The sequence below is a fragment of the Diceros bicornis genome, chromosome 2 (genome assembly GCF_020826845.1).
Source record: "Diceros bicornis minor isolate mBicDic1 chromosome 2, mDicBic1.mat.cur, whole genome shotgun sequence".
In the NCBI taxonomy this organism is placed as follows: Eukaryota; Metazoa; Chordata; class Mammalia; order Perissodactyla; family Rhinocerotidae; genus Diceros; species Diceros bicornis.
Window position 1 is genome coordinate 71,760,497 of NC_080741.1, and position 22,038 is coordinate 71,782,534.

Below are 22,038 nucleotides of genomic sequence, written 5' to 3' on the forward strand. Positions count from 1 at the left end.
GACTTTTGAGAAGAGGTAACTTTCTACAGGTGTGTTTCCGTGCCCTTAATACCCCAAACATACAATGACATCATATACATGTGTATATGTTTGCATGTGCATGGTAGGTGTTCCCTAAATCCCTTCCAATACTGCTGAGTTCCCATGAGACCTTGGAATAGCCACTGTAGCCCTTTGGGCCTCAGTTTCTTTGGAGAGCTTTTGACTAGATGCACTCTAAGCCCTTGTCTGTTATGAACTTCTTCCGTAGTACTGCCATTGCCTTGTAATTTAATTAATCTTCAAAATCAAGAGATGAAAAGAAAACCCACAAAATGGGATAAAATATTTAATAATCATATATCTGATAAGGGGTTAGTATCAAGAATATATAAATAACTCTTACAACTCAACAACAAAAAGACAAACAGCCCAATTAAAACATGGGCAAAGGACTCGAATAGACATTTCTCCAAAGAAGATATATAAATGATCAACAAGCACATGAAAAGATGCTCAATGTCATTAGTCATTTGGGAAATACCAAGTCAAAAGCCCAATGAAATAACAGTTCACACCCACAAGAATAATCATAACAAAAAAAATAAATAGCATGTGTTGGTGAGGATGTGGAGAAATTGGAACCCTCATACATTGCTGGTTGGAATGTAAATGGTGCATCCCTTTGGAAAACGATTTGGCAGTTCCTCAATAAGTTAAACATAGAATTATCCTATGACCCAGCAATTTTACTCCTAGATATATACCTAAAAGAATTGATAACAGGTGTTCAAACAAAACCTGTACATCAGTGTTTATAGCAACACCATTAACAATACGCAAAAGGTGGAAACAACCTAAATATCCATCAATTGATGGATGGATAAACAAAATTGGTATAGCCATACAATGGAATATTATTCAGCAATAAAAAGGAATGAAGTACTGATATATGCTACAACATGAATGAACCTTGAAAATATTCTGCTAAGTGAAAGAAGCCAGACACAAAATGTCACAAGTTGTATGATTCCATTTATATTAAATGTCCAGAATAGGCAAATCCATAGAGAGAGAAAGGAGGTTAGTGGTTGCCAGGGATTCAGGGGAGGTGGGAATGGAAAGTGACTGCATAATGAGTATGGGGTTTCCTTTTGGGGTGATAAAAAAGTTCTGGAACTAAGTGGTGGTGATTGGTGCACAATATTGTGAATGTACTAAACATCTATTGAATTGTATACTTTAAAATTTTTTAAATGGTCAAATTTGATGTTATGTGTATCTAACACACAACTCCAAAGCATCCATAGTGACCACTTTTCTAGATTAAAAGAGATTTAAAAGACATGACAATCGAACATAAAAGGGCATGACCATTTTTGTTTCAATAGGATTTGTATAGATTCTTCATATATAGGTATATTTTAAAAAATATAGAATAATATCTGTTTTGCACCAATGCTACTCAAAATGTGATTTGCAGGGCAGCGTCTAGATCACCTGGGAGTTTGTTAGGAATATAAATTCTTGGGTCCCTCCCCAGACCCACTGAACCAGATTCTCTGGAGGTGGGCTTGGGAATCTCTGCTCTACCAAGCTCTCCTGGCAGCTCTCTGCGTGCAAGTTCGAGGAGGCTGCTCTACTATTCACTAGGCCAGTGATTCTCTACTCTCAGTGTGAGTAAGATTCACCTGGAGAGCTTGTTACACATGCTGGCCCCCGAGTCCAGAGATTAAGATTCTTCAGATATGGGTGATGCTCAGAAACCACACTTCTATAGGCATCCAGGAGATTCCAGTTCAGGTGGTCCAAGAATCCATTTAAGAAATGGAAAAATAGAAGCTGGCCTGGTGGCGTACTGGTTAAGTTCCCGCACTCTGCTCTGGCAGCCCGGGTTGCGGGTTTGGAGCCTGGGTGTGGACCTACACGGCTTATCAAGCCATGCTGTGGTGGCTTCCCACATACGAAATAGAGGAAGATGGGCACAGATGTTAGCTCAGGGCCAATCTTCCTCATCAAAAAAAAAAAAAAAAAGAAGTAATGGAGAGAGATTTGATTTTCAGGCTTTATTGGGCATGATTATCACCTGGGGAAATTTTTAAAACTACAGGTTTCTGGGTCCTGCCCCCAGATATTCTGATTCTACAAATCTAGGATGGGGCCTAGGAACCTGCATTTTCAACAATCACCTCAATTAATTCTGATTCAGGGGGTTAGGAGACCATGTTTTGAAAAACTCTGCTCCAGACAGCAAGCTCCCTGAGCACAGAGGACAGCTTTCAAATGATTTTGCTAGACTAGAGCTATGGCCCAGTCTTATCAAATGAGATTAACTGGGATGGTTGACAAGTCCAGGACTTAAATCCAGATCATCAATTACATTGGTAAAAAATGCAGGAGATGTGGATTAGCTGCAGTTCATGTAAAAAATAAAAAAGAAAAGAATCACTCTGTGGTTTTATTCAGTGGTATGTACTGAGAAAGCTAAGGCAGCTTTAGGCTTACTTAGTGGAAATATTGTGCCTAAAATGAGGGAGGTGATAGTCTTGTATGTGGTGTTCAAACCGTACATTGAATATCTTTAGTTCTAGATGCCGCACATATGGATACACTGGAGTGGGAAGTGAAAATAACATTTATTGAGCACCTCCTATATGCCAATTACACATTTATCTCATTTATTAACCTATTTTATCCCGTTGAATGCTTACAGTGACCCTGTGACATGTAGATTAGGTTCCTTTTAAAGATAAGCATAATTGAGGCTGCCAGAAAGGGGAAGTAACTTGCCCACTGATTTCCTACTTCTCTCCAGAATAACTTGACATCTCTCTTGCCACCAGTACCTATAGTCTGGGAAGGCTACACGCTACAAGATACTCCTTATAACAAAACCTCACTATAGCAAAATGTTGAGACGCCCCATTGTCAGCCCTGTTGTGCTGGGAGATGGTCCTTTGTAACACGGGACCCAAGCTGCACGATGTTCAAGGTCAACGTTTCCTCGTGGAACTCTTCCAGCACAGCGTCGGGATGACTTACTGTTTGCTTTGCGTCTCTGGTATGTGCCTGGTGTAATATTTACCAACTGGTCGGCTCTGTGGACACAGCGGGCCTTGAGACTGTCTGTGTTTGCCCCACTCGGCTTCCCGGCTGGGCCCGTTTCCATGGTAACGGCCTTTCCTGTCAGCAGAGCCTGGAAGGGAGGTATGAAAGAACACACTGTTGGGTGTTGCTGTCTGGGGCCTAATGGAGTCAGATTTTTGTCTTGGATCCTTAACAAGGAAAGAGAAGTCCTTCTCTCAAGCATTCTCACTGTATTTTCCTGTGCCCTTTCTGTTCTGCATCAGCCAGGGAGGTTTGATTATGTGATTTGGTGAGAAGTAAGAATTTCCCTCCAAAGAACTGTAACTGGATCGTGTGTCTTTTTGCAGGACAATCGTCTGCATTTGGCCTGCCAGGTGTTTTCTCTTCTTCTAAATAGCTCTCCCAAATTTCCCTTCTCTGCTTTGTTCAGACCTAAACATTTCTGATTAAGGAAATTGTGATGGTCCCCAGAGTGCCCTCCCAGACCATGCCTTTACCCCTCCAGTCCACACTCGCTGAGGGTGTTTCTAAGCCCACAGCTTATTAAATTGCTTCTCTGCTGCAGACCTCTGATGACTTCTCTTACTACAAAACGAGCCCTGGACCCCTTATGATGGCATTTGATGCCCTCATGCTCGAATGGGCCCAGAACTATCCAGTGGAGATAATAATGTTGTCACATAAGCCATCTTAAATTTTCTAGTAGCCACATTAAAATAGTAAAAACAAGCAGGTGAAATTAATTTTAATAATATGTTTTATTTAGCTCCACATATCCCAAATATTATCATTTCAACAGGCAAACAATATAAAAACGTTAATGAGATATTTTATTTTCTTTGTTCCTACCGAGCCTTCAAAATCTGCTATGCATTTTATGCTTGCAGTGCATCTCAATTCGGACCAGCCACATTTCAAGTGTTCAGTGGCTAGTGGCACCGTATCTAGCCCCTGCCTACCTCTCCAGTCTCCTCCCGTTCCACCTTCCCAATCTCCCCAAATTTCCCAGTCCCTAGGCGCACCAGAACTTTTGCCATCCTGTGAACTTTTTTTTTTTTCCTGCTGAGGATGATTAGCCCTGTGCTAACATCTGTTGCCAATCCTCCTCTTTTTGCTGAGGAACATTGGCCCTGGGCTAACATCCATGCCCATCTTCCTCTACTTTATATGGGACGCTGCCACAGCATGACTTGAATGAGTGGTGCGTAAGTCTGTGCCAGGGATCTGAACCTGTGAACCCTGGGCCACTGAAGCAGAGCATGCAAACTTAACACTATGCCACCGGGCTGGCCCCATCCTGTGAACTTTTCATGTCCTTGCACCTCTGTGCCTTTGCACCTGCCCTTTTTGTTGATTGACCTGAACTTTTATTCATCTTTTAAACCCAGATCCCGTTTCTAAAGCCATTTCCCCTCAAGTGTCTTCTCTACTCCCTGCTCTCTTTCTTCCCTCCACTAGCACTTTGTGTGTATCTGAAATATAGCACTGGGTGTATAGTATTGTGATTATTCACTTATGGGTCTTCTCCATCGTGGGGGCCGGTCCTAAAGGCAACGGCACGCTGGGGCCACTTCTGCGGCTCCCAGGAGATGTTTGAATGAGCGAATGAGGAAATGAGTACATTGGAGGCTGCTTTGGTGTTGGGATTTTCCAGTTTGTCTTCTGGTATATGCAGGGTCACGCTCCATTCCAAACTCTTGCTGTCCATTGAGTTGATGTTTGAGGGGCAAAGTTTGAACCTAGCTGAGCTGTCTAGGCCTCTTAATATGTTATTTTTCTCTTTCTATCTACGCTCTTATCTACTTCCTGTGTCAGACAACAACATATATGCTCAGATGAATGTTATCCCACGCCAAACAACATTGAGAAGCTAAATGGGTGGCAACAGCAGATCATGTCCCTGGGATGGATGTCATGGTATAGGTGAAGGAGCCCAGATGTAAAGTCAGAGACACCTGGGTTCAGTCGTAGCTCAGCCACTTCCTAGCTGTGAAAACTTGAGTAGGTACGGATCTCTCCGGTCCTCAGTGTTCTCACCTGTAAAATGGGGCTAGTCATGGTATTGCCCCCCTGGGATGTTCTGAGGGTTCCCTGAGATACCGCGTGTTGAGATACAGATGCCGCAGCACCAGGGTTGTGGCATGTCCTTTGGCGACACTTGTGAAAATCAGTCCTCTTTGACCTAGAGTGATCTGGGTGTAGCATTCCTTAGCTTTAAGACTTTTCTGGGGCTGAATCCAGGAATTCTTTAGGATCAAGATTCCCTGGCTGCATTTCTCCCTAAGAGTTTCCAGCGGGTTTTGCGTTGGGTGACATCTACTGGTTCCGTGGGGTGTTGTCAAAGCTGAATGCAAAGCCTCAGATTTGTTCTTCCCTCCCCTCTCTACTTTGCCCAATCCGTCCGCTCCACGCCTGAAAAGCTTCCCCTCCTGCCACCATTGTGTCTCTGTTCCTCCATCTCTTTGGGCTCAGGCAGCCTCTGTCCTCCAATATTTCTCAGCAGTCAAATCTAACTGGTCCCTGTCCCCTCCCCTCTCCTCCAGAAGGACACTGCTAGAATGACTAGAGTGAGGGTTTCGATGCTGGATGATTGAGTGTTTTCTTTGCCTGGAATCCCATGAGCATCTTCTCTGCCTGGCAAAGTCATTCTTCATATATCACCACCCACAGCCACCAACTCCTTGAGTCTTCCCTGCTCTGCCCAGGCCCCGCCAGGCTCTTGCTCCTCTGGGGTTTCAAGACATTTCTTATTTCCCTTTATTTTAACTCTTTTTTTTTTGTCTTCTCCTTTGGTCAATACTATTTATCGAAAAACTGCTCCATATCAGGCACTTATACGTTGAATTGTAGTAACGTATTCACAGACCTGTGTCTCCCGTTAGATGGTGAGACCACCCCCACCGCCTTCCTCCCCCTTTTCCCCTCACTCTCACTCTCTCTCCTTCTCCTTTATATTCCAGTTGCCAAGACACAACTGGTACACAGCATGTTCTAAACAACAATTTATTTTTTAATACCTTTTTTCCGTGTTAAACACAGAAAAGTCATAGGGGACGGCCCGGTGGCGCAAGCAGTTAAGTGCACGCGCTCCGCTGCGGCGGCCCAGGGTGCGCCGGTTCGGATCCCAGGCGCGCACTGATGCACCGCTTCGCAAGCCATGCTGAGTCGGCATCCCATATAAAGTGGAGGAAGATGGGCACGGATGTTAGCCCAGGGCCAGTCTTCCTCAGCAAAAAGAGGAGGATTGGCAGATGTTAGCTCAGGACCGATCTCCTCACACACACACACGCACAAAAAACACAGAAAAGTCATAAATGTAGAGAATGTCAGTCCCCTTAGCACTTGAGATGGGTAAAATTTTTGGCCAGTCATATTATACTCCAAGTGATCACGTATTTGATCAATAATCAGAATGGACACAAATCCATGGCTAGTTCAACTTAAGATAATACAGAAAAATAAGTAACCGAATAATTGGAGGAAAAGTGCAATGGATTTTGGGGGGATGTACATCTCCAGAGAACAGAAAGCTATAGTATGGACTTGGACCAATTCATTCCCTGCTTAAAAAAAATTAAGCTCCCCTTTGCCAAATGCATGATTGCCACTTTTTGACTGTGCTTCAGCTGTAAAAAAAAAAACCCCAAACCCCCAGTATACGTTACTCACAAATTGTATGTGTGCCCTACTTCAGTAATGTTATTTTCATTATAAAGCATACAAAAAGAGAAATTTAAAAATAATGAGAAAAAGTAAACACAAGTAGGTGTCTAGTGCTTTCCTCCTGTGGCCCAGGCATCATCTCCCTTCTCTTGCGCTGTGTCGTCCGTCTTTGAAGAGCACTGATGGCTCCTGACACCCAGAGGCTCTGCCGTTTGGGCCCGTCGCCCTGACACAAACTCTCCTCTCCAGTCGGCTTGGTTTACTCACACTTCCCAAACATGCTCTCACTGTCCACTCTCCCTGCCTCAGTTCATGCCATTCCACCTTCCTGGAACTGTCTTTCCCCGCTCCTCCTTGCCCAGTCAAAGTCTACCATCTTTGAAGATCTGGCTCCAGATCCTTCCACTTCAGAAAAGCTTGGGGAAACTGAGGCCCAAGGCAGTAGGTTACTGTGCAGGTTAGACTGCAGGGAGGAAGGAGATGGACTCAGATTTCCTGACAGATTGTTCAATCACTTAACAGGTATTTATGGAAGACTTGCCCTGTGCCAGGCGTGGAACCTGGCTCTACTCTGTTCTAGCAAGTTCTCAAAGGTTGGAGAGCCAGGATTTACTGCCCTTGAAGTATTTGGAGGCTGGAATGATATTTGAATAAACTGTGAAGCCAGTTTGGATGTCGTGTCACGGTCCGGTTGGGTAAGCTTGGTCTTTGCAATCAGACAAGTCTTGATTTAAATCTTGCCAAAACAACCAACTTTCTATATGGTTTTAGGCAAGACTTTACCTTTCTGAGCCTCACTTTTTTCATCTGTGAATTGGGGCTCCTAGTATCTACTTCATAGGACCATTGTGAGGATTAAATGAGATATTATAAAGAGGATACCAACTTGCCCCTGTTTGCCTGGGACTTTCCTGATTTTAGCCCTGAAAGTCCTGCATCCTAGGAACCCAGTCGGTCCAGGGCAAGGGGAGTGCTTGGTCACCGTAAATGTAGGGAAGCTGCCTGGAGAGTCCCTGTCACACAGTAGGTGCTCTATAAATGCTTGTTTCTGTCTCTGGCTTCTCTGTTTGGGCTTCTATTTTCTCATACCCTTGAGTCTTCTTTCTTCCCCCTGTCTTGTAAGATGTTTGACTTTTGATCCTGGCTGAGAGGATAACTCCTCAGTGCTGAAGGTTTGTCTTCTCCTAGGAATTGTGCATTTTAGTAGGAGACTTTTTATTTAAGTCCAAAGGAATGAATTTATAATGACAAAATTTTAGACACAGCAAGGGGGTTATGGAAAACCTCCAAGACAGGAGACTTTCCTTTTTCATTAACTCTGTGAGGTTTATTGAGTGCTTGCTATGTGCTAGGCTCTGGGCCAGGAGCCAGGGATGCTGCAGGGAATAAATAGAGCCAACGCCCCCTTCCTCCTGACAGACTGGCGAACTCTGGTTTCTGACCTGCCTTGTTTGTGTGGAGCCATGGCGCTTTATCATGAACTCTTAAACAAAAACCCTGGAATCATTTGTCCTTACATTCTCCCCATTCCTCACCAAATGGAATATCCCTTAGGGATGTTACAGGTGTTCCTTTCTCAAGATGCTTTTCAGAACTAATAGAACATAGGAAATATGATGAAAGGGCTGAAAGGCACGTCCAGAATTTAGCAGGATTGCCAGACCATGACACAAATGTCCCCTAAGCCATCTGGGGGACTTCAGAAACCTTCTAGGGACTTTGTGTCCCACTAGTCGTGCAGAGGGGGCAAGCTGTGGCCTCTGTCAGCATTCCTGCTAGGTCCCTTAAGGATCCCTCCGTTCTGATCTGATACGTCGTGGTTAGAATCATATCAGGGGATGGACTGGAGATTCTCTATGACTCGGTGAAGAGCTTAAGCCGCCAGGCACAAATCTGACCTGAGCAAAGAGCAAAGTTTGGATTGGTTTTGGCCACAGTGGTTAGAAAAGGAGTAGTCAGTGAAGAGTTCCCTTGGGCAGACGGTCATCCCCCTTTGGGGATGGAACTTTGTCAGTGGTTCTAAATGGTCTAAAAGTTGAGGACCTAAGTATAAATCTAGAGGTTTGTGTGTGTGTGTGCACACATGTGTGGTCACAGGGGCCTCTGGGAGGCAGCACGGGACACTGTTTAAGAACCCAGCATTGCATTCAGTCCTGGCTCCACCACTGCATAACGTGAATCTTGGGTAAGATACTTGGTACCTCAATTTCTCCATCTGTAAAATGGGGATAGCTTGTAGGTTTGTTGTGAAGACCGAATACCTTATTACATGATTGGAAAACAGACATTTTAACGTCTCATAATTCAGGTACATCTTCCAAGCAACAACGTTGTATTAGTTTGTTAGGGCTGCTGCAACAAAGTGCAACAAATTGAGTGGCTTAAACAGAAATTTTCTCATGGTTCTGGAGGCTGGCAGTCTGGGATAAAAGTGTTGGCAGGGCCGTGCTCCCTCTGAAGGCTATAGAGAAGGATCAGTTCCAGGCATCTCTCCTAGCTTCTGTTAGTTCCTTGTCTTGTGGCACCCTAACTCCGGTGTTTACACACAGTTCTCCCTGTGTGTGTGTCTCTCTCTTCACAGGGTGTTCTTTTTCTATGGACACCAGTCACGTTGGATCAGGGGCTCACCGCACTCCAGTACAACCTCATATTAACTTAACTGATTAGATCTGCAATGACCCTATTTCCAAATAAGGTCGTATTCTGAGGTATTGGGGGTTAGGACTTCAATATATGAATTTTGGGAGCACGCAATTCAACCCATAACAAATGTCTTACTATTATAATTGGCAACATTTTTTCTTTTAAATTAATGACGTGTCCTCTAATGTAAGTGACAGCACTTTAGATTCAGTGAAATACAGTGAATTAATACCTATGAAGCACTTAGCACAACACCTGCCATGTAGTAAACACTCAACTAATGGTAACAACTGTTGTTATCCCGATAGTGAATACGTTCTTTGTACCTGTTTCATTATCCGTAAAATTGGGACGTGAATACCTAATTGGCAGAACTTTTTATTTATTTATTTTATTTATGTATTTATTTATTTAGTGAGGAAGAGCGGCCCTGAGCTAACATCTGCCAATCCTCCCCTTTTTTTTGCTGAGGAAGACTGGCCCTGGGCTAACATCCATGTCCGTCTTCCTCCACTTTATATGGGATGCTGCCACAGCATGGCTTCACAAGCGGTGTGCGCCCGGGATCTGAACCGGCAAACACTGGGCCGCTGCAGTGGAGCACGTGCACTTAACCGCTTGCGCCACAGGGCCTGCCCCCAGAATTTGTTTTTGACTATAGTCACCATGCTGTACATTGCATCCCCATAAATTATTTATTTTATAACTGGAAGTTTGTACCTTTTGACCCCCTTTGACCCGTTTTGCCCACCCCCATTCCCCTGCCTTTGGCAACCACCAATCTGTCCTCTGTATCTATGAGCTTGATTTTTTTTTTTAGATCTCATATATAAGTGAGATTATATGATATTTGTCTTTGTCTGACTTATTTCACTTAGCATAATGCTCTCAAGGTCCATCCATGTTGTTGGAAATGGCAAGATTTCCTTCTTTTTATGGCTGAATAATATTCCACCGTATATATCTATCACATCTTCTTTGTCCAGTTATCCGTCCATGGGCACTTAGGTTATTCCCCTATCTTGGCTGTTGTAGATAGTGCTGCTGTGAACATGGGAGTGCAGCTATCTTTTCAAGTTAGTGTTTTAGTTTCTTTTGGATAAATACCAGAAGTGGGATTGCTAGGTTTTAGGGTTGTTCTGTTTTTAATTTTTTGAGGAACCACCGTACTGTTTTCCATAGTGGTTGCACCAATTTACATTCCCACCAACGGTGCACAAGGTTTCCCTTTTTTCCACATCCTTACCAACATTTTTTGTCTTGTCTTTTTTATGGTGGCCGTTCTCCCATGTGTGAGGTGGTATCTCATTGTGGTTTTGATTTGCATTTCCCTGTTGATTAATGATGTTGAGCATCTTTTCATGGACCCAGCTGTATGTTTGGCAGAATTCCTACCACACTTAGACAAGGCATTACATATGCATATGCCCAGCCCCTGTTCTTGTATTTAGCAGACACATAGCCCATGAACTTTCCTTTCTTCTTTCTCAGTGCCTAACTCCGTGCCCACTGGAAGTCCACAGTGCTTGGCTTATTTTTAGCACTCAATACATACCTACTGGATGAATGGATAAATGAATGATGAACTAGGTGATTGTATTAGTTGAGTTTCTTTTGTTTGGAAATAACAGGAATGCAACTTATACTAGCTTAGTCAAAGAGGGGACTTGGTTGGCTCATGAAACCAAACTATAGCAAGAGTGGGGATGGGGCTGGCTTCAGCGGCCACTGGGACCAGGCACTCACAGGCTGGCAGTGTTCCTGTTTCTCATCTCTGCCTCTCTGCATGGGGGCTTTATCTTCTCTGTCTGATTCCTTCTGCATGGTGGGAATATAGCTGCCAGGAGACCCCGCTCTCATCCTGAGAACTTCCTAGTCAGGGCAGAAGGCTTGTTCTCTCTAGATTCTGCTAGAAAAATCCCAAGGGAGGACATTGGTTGGTCTGGGGGGACTAGATGGAAGCCCCCATCCCCTCCACCCTGAACCACGTGGATAGAGAGGTTAAGAATCAATTCCCCCAATTTTTTTTTCTTGTGAAAAAGCTATGTTTGGTGACAGATATTAACTAGACTTATTGTGGTGATCATTTTGCAATATATACAAATATCGAATCATTATATTGTACACTTGAAACTAATATAACATTATATGTCAGTTATAACCCCCCCCCCAAAAAGAATCAGTTCCCCCAAAGATACAATGTGGTGATGGCCACTGGGGATATGTGGCCTGGGCAGTCATCCCAACTGGTGCCACCTACAGGAATGAAGACTGGACAACTAGACATGTATGAGAGGAGTTCAGGAGATGACACAAGGCAATACTGGCAGCTAGTAGCCATTATATGCTTATTCACTTATTCAACAACTTTTTATTAAGTGGCCGCCCCCTCCCAGGCTATCAGCCAGGACTGTTATGCATATTATTATTTGTCAGTCCTTATAGTCCTATTGGGTGGGTAGAATACGCCACTCTGGACTAGCGAGGAAACCCAGATATAGAGAGTTAAAGTCCCTTGTCCCAGGTGACCCCAATAACAAGTGGCAGAGCCAGGGTCTGATGCAGAGTTTGAATCATGGCTGCACTACCCATTAGCTGTGACCTTGGGAAAGATACTTGACTTGTTGGTGCCTCAGTTTCCTTATTTTCTCTCACCACTAAAATGGAGATGTCTATAGTACCTGTGTCACAGGTTGTGAAAATTGACTGAGACAATGTGTGTATAGAGCTTGTCACAGAGTGTGGCACAGAGCGTGTCACAGAGTAAGTGTTTAAAATATATCAGATCACCTGTTATTGTTGTTATTATTAGTGCTTTGTATTATATTGTCTCCAAATCCCTGTGCTTTTCTCAGTGCCTAGAAGTGTGATGTGTGTAAGTAGCAGAGAAGGCAAATGGTGTGAGATCCAGGGAGGAAAATGTTGTTAAGGAAGGAGCATTCAGAGAAGGCTTCCCGGGGGAGGAAAGAATCCAGCTGCTGCTTTCTGAAAAACTAGAAGGAGGTGGCTGGTTTCCTCTCTGCTGTTAAGATTCCTGGTGCCCAACTGCCCAGACAGGAAGGGGCCCTGGTTGGTCTAAGACTTACTTTATTCTGCTCCCAAGGAGCCTGGCACTGCGGGTATCTCAGGCCCTAGGATTCAGAACTCCCTTGTGTTGTTGCTGGGAGCTGCATCTCCCTGCCTACTCTGGACCCTTGGTGGGGATGGAGTCTGCTATCTCGTCTCACCAAGTTCCCCCTCTGTTAATATCAGTCAACCTTAGTACGCCTGTCTATATTTGTTTAGTTATGTGCCTGAATTATTCCTCCTGCAACTAGTACTATCTGGGAAACCATGGGGGCCACAGAAGCTGCTCAGCAAACAGGGTGTGTTCTCACTTGCTGGCCAAGAATTCAGGTCAGCCCTTAGCCATGTCTGCAGGCTTTCTCAACCCGCCCCTCTTTCTGGTTCCCTTCCCACTCCGAGCCCAGCCTCATGCTCTACATTCCCCTCTCTCCTTCTTCCCTCCCTCCTCCCTGTCCTTCCCTCTCCTCTTCCTTGTTCTCTCTTCTTTCTCCATGTCCATCTTCATTCCCTTTCTCTTCTCCTTCCCTCCCTATCTCCCTCCTATCCCCCCTGTGGCAAACAGCTGATTGGGCTATTCAGTTGTCACGTTCCTTTGGGCGCATGTGAGGAGCATGCGATTACTAGAGGCAAGTGGAGGCTCTGGGTCTCCCCTCACTGCCTCACCTCCTGGTGGTTTATCACGTCCTCGCTGCGCTCTGCCACACGGGCAGTTGTTACTGAGCAAGTGGCCACGAAAACAGCCCTTAGCTGTCCTGTGAAAGCTCGTGCATGGGCAGCCCGCTGTGCTTTTAGCACTTCAACAAGCCCCTTCTGTGAAAGCATCAAAGAGGCAGCAGCTACACTTTCTAATCAGATCAGCTGACAGACAGGAAAGACCAGAAGACAAAGGTGGGAGAGAGACAGGACCAGATGGCATTCCAGACACGAGGTGCCATTCTGCTGCCTGGCTCAACAGACGCTTGGTCTGTGTTTACCAAGGACAGAGGGTCTGTATCATCATATTTCCAGCCTCCCACATACCCTGAACTCCGTTCATTTGATCAGTGAAAAATTACTTCTAACATCTCTTCTGCTAATTCATGACCCTCTAGAGGGGATTTAAATAGAGATGTTTGAAGTGCTTGAGGTGGTAGCTTCTGGAGTTTGGACCCCTGATTAGAGTCCATCAGATGCTAACCAACCCACACCCTGGGGTGTGGATTCCTGATTAGAGAATTTCAAATGTTCTACACCTGCCCTTAGGGTGTAGACGAAAGGTAACTTGCATACTTACATATCTGTGTCTATAGCTCTCTCTCTGTCAGTGTTTATAACCAGTACTTTAAAGTAAATTATAATATCCCCCTCATCCTCATCCTTGTTGTTTACGTAGCTGGTAGAGCTTTGTAGCCACAAACTCAGGTTTGTAGGAAATATTACTTTTCCCCTTCCCTTCCCTCTCTCAATTAGGCTCCAGACTTTATTCAGATGTCATCATTTCTACACCAGTGCCGTCTCCTGTTCCAGGATCCAATCCAGGACGGCACGTTGCATTTAGCCAGTATGTCTCTTAGTCTCTTCTGGTCTGTGTTTCTCAGTCTTTCCTTGTTTTTCATGACTCTGACCATTTTGCACAGTACTGGTCAGATATTTTGTAGGATTTCCCTCAATTTGGGTTGGTGTGATATTTCTCATGGTCAGATCAGCTTTCTGGGCTTTGGGAAAGAATATCACACAGCTGAGGTGAGGTGGCCTCTCGTCCCATCGTATCAGGGGCCCCTGGTGGCAACAAGAGTGATCACTACTGAGGTTCACTTTGAGCATTTAGGGGAGGGTGGGATGGGGTAGGGTCTGCCAGGTCTCTATTTCTCCCCTTTCCATGCTCACTCTTTGGATGCCAGTCACTAAGTGGAGCCCACACTTAACAGAGGGGATGGTTAAGCTCTACCTCCGGGAGGGAGGGACATCTACTTCTATTACATCTATAAGGGAAGATTTATCCTTCTTCCTGTGTATTTATTTATTCAATTGTTTATATCAGTGTGGACTCCTGTAACTCATATATTTATTTTTTACTTTGAGTTGTAATCCAATACCATGAATTTATCTTTCTGTTCAACTTGTTCCAGGTTTGGCCACTGGAAGCTCTTTCAGGTTGGCTCCTGTATGAGTTTTCCATGTGGCTGTTGTAAGAAATTACCATAAACTTTAGGGCTTAAAACAACACAGATTTATTATGTTACAGTTCTGTAGGTCAGAAGTCCAAAATGGGGCTCATCGGGCTAAAATCAAGGTGTTGGCTGGCTGCAATCCTTTCTGGAGGCTGTAAGAGAGAATCCCTGTCCTTGTAGCTTCCAGAGACTGCCCACATCCCTTGGCATGTGGCCTCTTTCTGTCTTCAAAGCCAGCAATCGCGTTACTCTGCCCTCTGCTTCCGTCTCTGACTCTGACGCTCCTGCCTCTTCTTTCACTTGTGCTTACATTGGGCCTGCCTGGATAATCCAGGATGGTTTCCCTATCCTAGTCCCCTCCTGCTACCGTAACAAGATACCATAGACTGGGTGGCTTAAACAAGAGACATTTATTTTCTCACAGTGCTGGAGGCTGAAAATCCAGATCAAGGTGCCAGCCCATTTGGTTCCTGATGAGAGCTCTCTTCCTGGTTTACAGCTGGCCACCTTCTCACTGTGTCCTCACATGGCGGGGGAAGTGAGAGATTATGAGATCTTTCTGGTGTCTCTTCTTATAAGGGCACTAATCCTGTCACATCAGGGCTCTTCCTTTATGACCTCCTTTACTCTTCATTACCTCCTTGTAGGTCCTTTCTTCAAATACAGTCACATTGCGGGGTAGGGCTTCAACATATGAATTTTAAGGGGGAACACAATTCAGTCCATAGCACTCCCCATCTCAAGATCTTTAACTTAATCCCATCTGCGAAGTCCCTTTTGCCATCTAAGGTAACATATTCACAGGTTCCAGGGATTATGGCATGGACATCTTTGGGGAGGGGACCCTTATGTTGCCTCCCACAGCTCCTGTGTCCCTTTGATATGCCCCCATCAATTTCTTTTCTATTTAATTAATTTTAATTAGTCTCTGAGCTTCACTGCACAGGGTGCTGGTATGTCCCATCTCATGATTATTGCAGCTCCTCCCCCTGGGGTCTTTCTAAGGTCTTGGGTGGTAGGAGGGTCTTAGGTAGCTCAGAACATTGGTCCACACTGGTTACTCTGGAGTGGCCCAGTGTCCCAGCTCAGCTGGTCCTTGGAGTCTGGGGACTCTGCTGTCAAGCTTGTGGCTAGGCCTAGAGATTGGGGCCCCACTGATGTCCTGTCACCCCTGGGGTGCTGCACTCTTGGGAACCTCTGGGAACTTCCCTTCCATCTTTCTCACTACCCTTAAGACAGAATGCCCACCCCTCTCTTCCCCCTGGGGGACATCTAGAATAATCATGACAATTAATTTAAGTTTACACAAAATATAACAAAAGCTGTTGACTTCAAGCAGGATCTGCTTTCTTCGAAAATTCTCCAAGTCAAGGAAATACATTGGCCAATGGGTGGACAGGGGAAAAAGTGAATGAAGAAAAAAGAACATCATAACATCTCAATAAATTGTCCTGTCACATTAAGTCAGGGAAAGCTTTTGGAAAATAAGCTAAAAAAAGGGGAATCTACTTGGAGAATGGGGGTTTTCCTAGCCCGGCTCAGGACTGTCAGCTGCTTGGGATGTTCTCATTTATATGGGCTGACACTTGATGAGGTTATTCTAAACATTGTACTGGGATTTGCTTTAATAAGGTATGGTACAGATGTGGAAGTGACTGTCATGAAGGGATAAATTTATACTCACAGACCTCTAGAAACAAGTGGCAGGGCACACCATGCAGGGCCACCTGGGGGAGCACCTGGGTCTGTCAGGAGGCAGAAGCAGGGAAAGGACCAGACACTTTATTGAGGTTTTCACTGCAAGGAATGGGCAGGCAGGATAGGTACTCTGAGTAAGTTTAAGAGATAGTTTGAGTAATTTTGGTGGGCTCAGGACTGTAGGGGTAGTCCCAAAGCTTTCGTGTTTGCAAAGCCTTCATCCGAGAATGGGTTGTCTACCTTCTTTGTGCTAAGTCATCTTTGACATGGAGTACCAGGCCTTGGGTGACTTGGGGCAGGGGGGATATCAGCTTGGTGTGTGAGAGTTTGATAAGGGAGATGGTTGAGGGCGAGGGCTGTGGATTGGTTGGTTTGTATATCAAAGGCTCACTTGGAGTGAGTCGTTTGCTATCTCCAGGAATTAGCTAGCCCTGGGTGAGGCATTCTCTCAAAGATCAAGGCTTCCAATGCCAAAGCATCAAATACAGAAGATAAAAGAATATAGCTAGTGCAGATGTCAACCAGTTAAGGGGTCAGCTGACCACCACATTCAGGAGAGAGGAAGATGAATGGGATTTCTCCTAAGTGAGGTGTGGCTTTTTCTCAGGAAGATATTCGAGGGCTCTCTTGTTTGGATGTTGAATACTTGGAAAGCTTTGTCTTTGCAAAACCTTCCTCTAAGAATGGGCTGTCTATCTTCCTCATGCTAAGTCATCTTTGACATGGGATGAGGTTGGGGTGGGGGGACCCCCCAACAGCAGGCCAAGGACAATGCCATTCTGCTCCATAAGCTCCCAAACTCTGTTGTCCTCATGAGTGGCAGGATGGGTGATATGGCAAACCTCCCATGCTGAGGTTCAAGGGCCACTTAGATCTGGCCATGAACTGCGCCTGAATGAGTGGATGAGCTCTGTCTTCTTATGCGTGTTTCCCTACGGCTCACGGCTCACGTTGCCTTGAGCATAAATTGGCTGATTGCTAAGGGAGGGTGTCTTTGTTTGGGTTCTCCTAGAAGCAGACCCTGAGCTGAGGATTCAACTTCAAGTTCTTACTTGGGACGTAGAAGGACGTGTAGTGGGCGATGGGGCAGCAATGCAGGGAAGAGAAGGCAGCCAGTCGGGGTGCACTATTAAACCAGCAATGGCAGTGCACAGTTGGAGCTCAGTTGGGAAATGCTGTCAAACACATGCCTCACAATGATCCCAGTGAGGGAGCTGGGCTATTCATACACCGACTCCTGCGAGTCCTTGCAGGAGGCCTGCTCCCAGGGGTGTTAATTCGTCTGTACTTCTGGCCTGCTGGGTGCACTGGCAGCTTGACTGTGCACAGTTCTAGAAAAAGGAAGCCCTCCAATGCAGAGATGCAGACACCAGCAGGAGCCCACAGAAAGGTTTGAGGATGTGGTTGGTGCCCTGACAGTGTCTGCTTCAGGCGACCCCAGAAAGATTGGAGGTTGTGCCCACAAATTATGGTTATGAGTTCCCGGATTCTCATCATTTAGGACTGTGCACTTTGGGGGCCAGAGTCTCCGGGGTGGCTGTGGGCGTCACGCAGTGTTATGGAGTGAATTGTGTCCCCATCAAATACGTATATTGTAGTCCCAACCCCTAATGTGACTGTATTTGCACTTTATGGAGGTAATTAAGGTTAAACGAGGTCATAAAGGTGGGGCCCTGATCCCCTAGGAGTAGTGTCCTTATAAGAAGAGACAAGAGAGCTCCCTCTCTCTCTCTGCCACGTGAGCACAAAGTGAGAAGGCGGCTGCCTACAAGCCAAGAGCAGAGGCCTCAGAATGAAACCTACCTTGCAGACACCTTGATCTTGCATTCCTTAGTCTCTGGAACTGAGAGAAAGAAATGTCTGTTGGTTAAGCCACCCAGTCTATGGTATTTTGTTATGGCAGCCCAACCTAAGAAGCCCAGTGTGATCAGGAAATCCACAGTGCTCCCCATGTCGTCACTGTCCTGGCCAATCTGGTTGACAGCAGAAGAGGAACTTCTCATACCAGGTAGGGTGTGTATGAGGGGTGCATATCCCTGCCTATGTTTCTATGGTCACACGTTTTCTTTCTAGCTTCTAGTGCTTTGCGAGTCCCTATACTAAAACTTGGAACACATTCTCAACCTACTCACCCGTAGATAACCCACCCCTCAACAGACACAAGTGAACCAAGAGAAGGTTTCCTTGGTCAGAGAGAAAGTGGAGTGCATGGTCAGTGTCCGGGCCAGATGTGGTCCTCACCACACCTTCCTGTGCCTCTCAGGGTCACCTGGACAAGGGAGTGATAATTCATACCTGGAGGGACTTGTGCCAGGACTGCCTGAGATAATGAAAGCACATTGCTTGGTACAGTGTGAGGCACCCAGAAAGTCCTCGGTGAATATAAGGTGTCTTCTTTAGTGCAGGGCACCCAGAAAGTCCTCAGTGAATATAAGTTGTCTTCTTTCCCCCTTTCTTCTGCCCACCACTGTCTCCAGGCTGTCCCACTGATACTCTCCCCTCTGGGGATGGAATGGTCATCCTAATTTTCATCCCTGTCAAAGTCCTGCTATATCATAGCTTCTTGCTACGTGGATTCAGATATGGGGTCCAGATATTTTCTCAAAATAGATCTCTAATGATTACTAAACCCCCCTTGACTGATCCACTTAACTAGGACTATAATGCGGTCCTTTCTGTGCCTAGCAAGATTATCAAGGCATTCCATTCTATGGGGGATCCCTGGGCTGAATTACCTTACTGGGGGCGTCCTCCTATGAACACATCCTTCCCTCCAGGGGCTTCTGCCATAGAACAGATACAGGCAGACCTCGGAGATATTGCGGGTTCAGTTCCAGACCACCACAATGAAGCGAATATCGCAATAAAGCAAGTCACACGAATTTTTTGGTTTCCCAGTGCATATAAAAGTTCTGTTTACTCTATATTGTAGTCTGTAAAGAGTGCATAAGCATTGTCTAAAATACAATGTGCATATCTTAATTAAAAAATACTTTATTGCTAAAAAATGCTAACCATCATCTGAGCCTTCAGTGAGTTGTGATCTCTTTGCCGGTGGAGGGTCTTATAAAAAACGCAATATATGCAAAACGCAATAAAGCAAAGTGCAATAAAATGAGATATGCCGATACATGGTAAAATCAAACCAATATTAAGTAATAGAATTTGGAAGGGATCTTGTATTCAGGTTAACCATCTGGCCTGACATTTGAAGAAACTGACACCCAGGGAATACAGTAGTGCCCCCTTATCCGTGGTTTTGCTTTCCACGGTTTCAGTTAGCCATGGTCAACTGCAGTCCAAAAATATTAAATGGAAAATTCCAGAAATAATTCATAAGTTTTAAGTTGTGCATCGTTCTGAGTAGCGTGATGAAATCTTACACCATTCCACTCCATCCGGCCCTGGATGTGAATCATCCCTTTGTCTGATGTATCCACGCTGTATATGCTACCTGCTCGTAAGTCACTTAGTAGCCGTCTCGGTTATCAGATTGACTGTTGCGATCAACTGTCGTGGTATCGCAGGTATTATTTTACTTAATAATGCCCCCAAAGTGCAAGAGAAGTGATGCTGGCAATTCAGATATGCCAACGAGAAGTTATTAATCTCTCACTGTGCCTAATTTATAAATTAAACTTTATCATAGGTATGTATGTGTAGGAAAAAACATAGTACATACAGGGTTCGGTACTATCCACGGTTTCAGACATCCACTGGGGTCTTGGAAGATATACCCCACAGATAAGGGGGGACTACTGTATAAAAATAGCTGATAGTAAGTTTTCAATAAATGGCAGCTGTGTGTTCTGGATGGTGCTAAGTGCTTTACACACATTCACTCACTCAGTCCCCATCACAGCTCTGGGGGCCAGGTACTGGTCTTCAGGGGAGAAGCCAGAGGCTCCGGGAGACTAATGGCAGTAGGTACGATGGGCTAGGCTAGGCAAGGCAGTCAAGTAAGCCTTGAAATCTCCATTGCTTAACACAGTGAGGATGGGCATTTTGCTCATGCAGAGTTCGCAGCAGGTCGGGTAGCCCCCTCCCACCCAGGGCTTGTAGCCCTGCCGCCTGGAACATGAGGCCCTGAGGGCAGAGGGCCAGCGAAGGGAGAGGCTGAGGAGGCGTGCTGGCTTTGTAGAGGAGCGCACGGGCATTTGAGCATTAAAAATCTCTGCGACACCCAGTCACTTAGTCAAGGCAGAGCTGGTAAGAGGTGACAGTGGGAACTAGACTCAGACATGTCAGACTCCAAAGAAAAAGGTTCAGTGGTCTGCTACATCAGGATCACTGGGGACAGCTGGTAGAGAAACAGGTTTCCTGGTCGCACCTCAGATCTAAATTATTAGGTTGAACCTTATGAAATTGCCGTTTGTGAACTTAAAAATAGTCAACTATGGGCCATTTCATATGGTTCCATCTAAGTAGTCTCTCTTAGAGGTGGGAGCCTTTTAAACAAGCTCCCAGGTAATTGTTATGCTCACTGAAGCTAGGGGCTCACTGAAGCTGCCCCCAAGCTTGAGTCTCCAGGCCCCGCGTGGCGCCAGCCCGCATGTGGGGGGTGTTGACTAGCAAAGGAGACCTGGGGAATGGGGGCGGGTGCCTGACCCTGCCTAGCCAAGAGCCGTGTCTCCATCACTCCGCTGCTTCCTGGAACACTTGCACATTTTCCAGGTGAAGCCTAGTTCTACTTTTAACCATCATTTTTTATATGTCCATTTTGCCTTTGGAGAAACACAGGTCATGAGACCTAGGCACTGGCCCCTTCCTCCATCAAGAAAAAAAGTTTTTTGAAATATAATGTTCGTATTAAGACAACTATATTAACATCATGTAGTAAAACATTTTCTTCAACCTAAAAGTTCATTTTTTTCTTTTCCTTTTAAAATAAATAACACGTTTAAGGTCTCCTAAAAACATTGCTTTTGGGCCCTGGGCACTGCCTCTTGTGTCTAGTGGATAAGTTGGCCCTGGAGAAACATAGCCGGGAGGGATGTGGCTGATCTGGCTTGTCTTCACCATCGGATTTCCCGGTGGGATGATCCGTGCCTGCCTCAAACATAGGCCGAGACACTCATGGGGTCTCCGTGGGAAACATGAAAAGATGCCCGGTCTCACAGCTAAGCCTCTGACAGAGTTAAGCCGCCTTTATGGAGTAATTGTTTTGCTAGATGCTGAGGAATTACAAACCTTCAAAGACCTTGTTGGCAGGCCAGGGTACCACTTCTCAAGGCGTCTTTGAAATGCAAACCTGTTCCCTCAGCAGACTCAAGGCGTCTCAGCCTTCAAGATAAATGCTTGCAGCTGGCAGCAAACCCACTTGAGTTTGGTGCCTGGCTTTCCGACAGGCACATTAGTTGTATCGATTGCTGGCTCTTTGTTTGGCTTCGTGGCCATCTCTCCCTTGTCGGTTCGCGTTTACTTTCTGCCACCATCGCAGCACTGCGGCTCTGCCTTGAAGTAGACACACCGATTCGACACGCTGGCGCGTGCGCGTGGCTGCAAACTCGTCTCCTTTCAGGAGCCCGACGGCCACCGGCTTGTGGGGCGAGGCTGGGATTCCAGATCCCTTTCCTTTCTGAAGCGTTTTGCGGGTTCCTTTGGGGCCAGGAGCCCCGACGTGACATTGGAATGAGCAGGTATCCCAGCTGGCGGGGCAGGGAAGGGCGCGTTGCAAAATGAATCCACACCTGATCTGGCGGAATCTGCTTGAGGCCGCGAGACGCGCGGATCCGAGTCTCCATTTGGGCCC